At 47.3% G+C, this 5000-nt stretch overlaps 1 protein-coding gene and 1 long non-coding RNA gene across 3 annotated transcripts in view; both read right to left on the bottom strand.

The window, feature by feature from the left end:
• LOC135100536 (protein sprouty-like) overlaps positions 1 to 2966 on the bottom strand; it is an 18807-nt gene extending 15841 nt beyond the window's left edge. Inside the window, exon 1 of one of the 2 annotated variants that reach the window (XM_064003522.1) lies at positions 2806 to 2966. The gene's annotated coding sequence lies outside the window, so the exon portion shown is untranslated. Of the gene's footprint in view, positions 1 to 1672; positions 2779 to 2805 lie in introns of those variants that run through there. The other variant, XM_064003529.1, reaches the window with a different exon arrangement.
• LOC135100552 (uncharacterized) overlaps positions 1 to 5000 on the bottom strand; it is a 234695-nt gene that overhangs the window by 99182 nt on the left and 130513 nt on the right. The gene's annotated exons all lie outside the window — the stretch shown is intronic.

Here is a 5000-nt window from a genome sequence, read left to right as displayed (position 1 = left end):
CCAGGCACTGTGGGAATTGGTGGACTGGTGTTGTAATGGTGTTATGGCCCCGTGTCTCATCTTCCAGCCCTTCTCTCAAGTCCAAACCAAAGACGTAAGCCCACTCCAGCCCCAGCAATACAGTTCTCGAGTCTCCAAGAAGCATTGCGTTGAGATGACACCTGCCTGTTCTGTGTTGGAATGTTAGTGTGTGTGTGTGTGTGTGTGTGTGTGTGTGTGTGTGTGTGTGTGTGTGTGTGTGTGTGTGTGTGTGTGTGTGTGTGTTTAATTCTCATCCATACAGAATGCAGTAAATGTTATGTTAATGCAAATAAAAATGATAGGTAATATTAATAATATACTTAGTAATACATATCACACACACACACACACACACACACACACACACACACACACACACACACACACACACACGCAAATACATACATACCCATATAAAATGATGACATCAACAACAACAACAACAATAATAATAATAACAATAGCAAACACCACAACATAATAAACACTAAAAATAAATAAAACTAAGACACTTCCACATCCAACTTGTTATTTGTGTTTATCAGTGAAAAAAAAAAATCCAAATACACTAGCAACAATAAGTCAACCGCAATATCAATTAACTTCACTAATCCCATAATAACAAGTTGGAAAAGGAGAAATGTCTAAAATCATACAGAAAAATAAAATATCAAAAGTTCTTGGTGAGCAGCCATTTCAGAATATTATATCATTTGAAACACGTGATGCGAGGGAAGCTAACTGTGAGAAGAATTTAAGTAATGGAGGGAGAGAGGGAGTGTCGAAGTACTACTAACAATGCCATGCGGGGTGAGAGGAAAGGAGGGAAGTGAGTGAGGGAGGGAGGGAGGGAGGGAGAGGCAGATGACGGGATGGAAAGGGGAGTCTTGCAATGGAGGAGGAGGAGGAGGAGGAGGAGGAGGAGGAGGAGGAGGAGGAGGAGGGTATTAGAGGACACCAGCACGGGGCGTCTGCTTATAATGAATCAAACTTTTTTTTTCTTTACTCTCTCTCTCTCTCTCTCTCTCTCTCTCTCTCTCTCTCTCTCTCTCTCTCTCTCTCTCTCTCATTCGGCATGATACTTTTCCTTTTATTTTTGATCTGCTATAAAGTCTAATTCATGTGAAAGGTCTCTCTCTCTCTCTCTCTCTCTCTCTCTCTCTCTCTCTCTCTCTCTCTCTCTCTCTCTCTCTCTCTCTCTCTCTCGGATCAATTCTTTTCAAGCTTTCCTCCCGGACACATCAAGTTTAAACACACCATTGAGTTTTCACCACCAAGGATGATGCCTCACACACACACACACACACACACACACACACACACACACACACACATACCGGCTTCCTCATCATCACTATCCTCAATACCAAACCAGTACTTCCTTCGGTTCTTTTCTTTCTTTCTTTCTTTCAGTAGTTCACTTTGCAGGGTCCAAGAAACCCACACATTTACGTACACGATGCTGGCAATATACGTACACGTCTTCTAGTATGCAGGGTAGATGAAAAACGTACATAACACGTCACTCATCTTGAAGTACACGAAGTTTCATGTACACTTCTCATACGTACACTTATTAATATGCTTCATGTGCACATGATAGTACACTCGATATCAATGAACAATATGCATAATGTGTTTGCTTACTTACGTGTATGCATGTGCACACGCTTCACGTACACAGGAAGTCACCCACTTCCACGTCACACGCACACACAAGCAGCTTTCCTCACGTACACGTTAGATAAGTGACTTCCTAAGCTTCACTTTAGGTCAGAGTGAGTCACTTCACGCTCCACGTTGCCTCACTACAGTACTGTACACGCTCATCTTGTTGAGTCACCACAGCTTCGCCAGGTCTCTTCGCTGCGTTACTTCACCTTATCTCTGTCAGTCACTTTACACGTAACGATGTTGCCTGTCTCACTTTACAGCAGCTTCTCGAGTACTGCGGCACATCCAGTCACTTCATGTATACACCCTCCCTAGTCACTGCTGAGATTCATGAGCTTACATCACCACCACCACCACCACCACCAGTCAGTCACTTCGTCACTTCACAGCCACACACCGTGAATCACTTCGCATCTCCGCAGCAGCAGCAGTACTACATCCATCCATCCATCCATCCCGCATCAGTCCTTCCTCGCATCAGGTAGTCAGTCAGTCAGCATCGACGGCCATTCGAATGCCTGGCTGACACTCACCGCCTCCGCCTCTACGTGCAGACGATCATGGCTTCCTCCCTTCCTTCGCTGCTGCTGCTGGAGGAGTAGGAGGAGGAGGCGAGGTGGAGGTACGAAGCCACAGTGCACTGTATCCTAAAATCCTGCGTGTCCCTTGGCGGTAGATCCACTGCGACGACGACGACGGAGGAGGATGTGGGGGACGAGTAGGAGAACACCCGTGATGGCTCTCTCTGTCTATCTCCCTCCCTCTCTCTCTTTCTCTCTCCCGAACACCACGGCACAGGGCGCCGGGCGGGCTGGCGGGGCGCGGCTCGCAGGCCAACCAGCCACCACCACCACCACCACACACATGCTCGGATATAAGCCCTTTTCGGCCACTTTTCTCTCCCTTCCGCTCCTTTCCTTCTGCGGGCGGGTGGATGGGGGCACGACACTGGCGGAAGGAGGGTTCTTGGCCGCTGCACGCCCCTCTGTAACTCGTGGCATCGCAGGCTAGGAAGGTTCTGCTTGGTTTTTATGAATGAGACAAGTGTTCACCATTGAATGAAATGGCTGCTCACTTTGACAACCTCGCGTCCCTCCCCGCCACACTTACCTATTCCCACAAATTCGCATCAGTAGGTAAATCCACAAACGACGGTAATACAGCTGAGAGAAGTAGAAGAGGCTTTTGAAAATCCAAATGTCGATATAATCCTTAAGAGCACACAGCAGGAGTGTTCACCCTCTCACAGTTGAACCAAATATGGACCCTCACTCCCTCAGCGTCAGCCCAGCCCAGGCGAGGCACGGGCGAGTCCACTGTCGGGGCGGGGGAGTTCACGTCGCCACAAATTTTCCACTATTTCCACATATACTTAATCAAGCGTACTTTCTTTGATACAGAATTACTAGAAACATTAACTTTATCATGTTTTTGATGTTATAATGCACCCAAACGCCTCCTATCGCATCCAGGTACTGGTTGTGAATTATATCGAAACATTCTCCTCTTGCGCAATTATTTGTCTCCAAAGCAGGTACCACATAAATTTAGCATCGAGAATAAACCTATAAGATCATCCTGAGTGCATATACCATCCTAAAAGTAGAGAAATAGCCTAGAAAATGGCCATATTGCAGAAGAAAGGTGACCACAGCCAGCAACAGGCGTTCGTTTCATTCATAAGAGCGGGATGAGAGCTGCCAGACGTAGAATGAGAGAGCCGCCGCCGCCGCACCGCCTCCCATAAACACAGCTCCTGCTAACACCCTTCCTTCTCTCCGCCTCCCTCGCCTGTTAATTTAAGCCTCGAGAATAATGCAGAGGAGGGAGAAAACACCTTACAAACATCTCCCAACTCCTCCTCCTCCTTGCACTTCCCCTTTCCTCCCTCCCCAAGGCCCACTGAGAGGAGAGAGAGGGAAGGAGGAGAGGGGGTGTGGCTTCTGCTAGCTGGCTGGTAGTGGTGATGGTGGTGGTCGTACACAAATAGTGGTCGTGGGGCCGGGTGTACGGACATAGGGAGAGGGAGCGCCAAGTATTAATGCGCATAATATTATCGTTGGGGAAGTGGCTAGCTAGGTAGGTAAGAAGGAAGGTAGGCAGGTACCTAAGGCACTCTCTACGCCTCCCTTTCCACTCCTCTCCCTCTCAGCATCACCACGATACCTCACCTCACCTTCTTACTTCATTCTCTTCTTTCTTCCTCCTCCTCTTTCAAGCATTCCTCCATCTCCTCTCTTCTTATTTTCTCTCCTCGTTCAAAGCACCACTCCTCTCTTTTTCTGTCTCATCTCTTCCCCACCCTTCTTCCTTCCTCTGCCCTCAAGCATCCCAACCCAAAACTCCTCCTCCTACTCTTCCTCCTCCACTCCTTACCTGTCCCTTCATTGACTTAAACCATTCACTAATTCAGCGTTGCCTCCTCCTTCTCCTCCTCCACCCTCCCGCTCGTCCACACTGCGCAGGTAGTAATACTGAAGGTGTGTGTGTGTGTGTGTGTGTGTGTGTGTGTGTGTGTGTGTGTGTGTGTGTGTGTGTGTGTGTGTGTGTGTGTGACAAGATGAAAGGAATAAGAAAGAATTGAGATGCAGGGAGAGAGAGAGAGAGAGAGAGAGAGAGAGAGAGAGAGAGAGAGAGAGAGAGAGAGAGAGAGAGAGAGAGAGAGAGAGAGAGAGAGAGAGAGAGAGAGAGAGAGAGAGAGAGTCAAGGTCACTCAATTCTTCAGGTCAAAATAATAAGGAGAGAAGGAAAAAAAGTCAACCCAAACCTATAATTTAGAATAAAGCGAAATAAAAGAAAAACACACACGAAGTTTAAAAGGGCGGAAGGAAAGAAAAGAATGAGGGTTGTAGAAAGGAAGGAAAGAAATGTGCAAGAATATCTGCTGGAGGGGGAGGAGGAGGAGGAGCAGTAGAAACAAGAACAAAAGGAACAAGAAGATAAGGAAAGGAAGGCGACAACGCAGAAGGCGAGAAGAATGGCAGGTAATGAGAAGGAAGAGAAAGATCAAGTATAAATCTAGGTGGTGGTGGTGGTGGTGGTGGTGGTGGGGGTGGCGTCGAGGTTTAAATGAATGAAGGCGGTGATGAATGACCAAATGTGTACACCTGTGTGGAGGAGGAGGAGGGGGAGGAGGAGGAGGGAGGGATTCACATATGTTACCACAACTATTTAAACACATTTCCCCACTCTCTCTCTCTCTCTCTCTCTCTCTCTCTCTCTCTCTCTCTCTCTCTCTCTCTCTCTCTCTCTCTCTCTCTCTCCGCCTCCCCTAAATCTAATAATTCTAAATGAAAGAAGAAAAA

Source organism: Scylla paramamosain, chromosome 1 (genome assembly GCF_035594125.1).
Source record: "Scylla paramamosain isolate STU-SP2022 chromosome 1, ASM3559412v1, whole genome shotgun sequence".
In the NCBI taxonomy this organism is placed as follows: domain Eukaryota; kingdom Metazoa; phylum Arthropoda; class Malacostraca; order Decapoda; family Portunidae; genus Scylla; species Scylla paramamosain.
The sequence above is the reverse complement of the archived record's forward strand: the minus strand, read 5'-3'. Positions and strand labels throughout refer to the sequence as shown.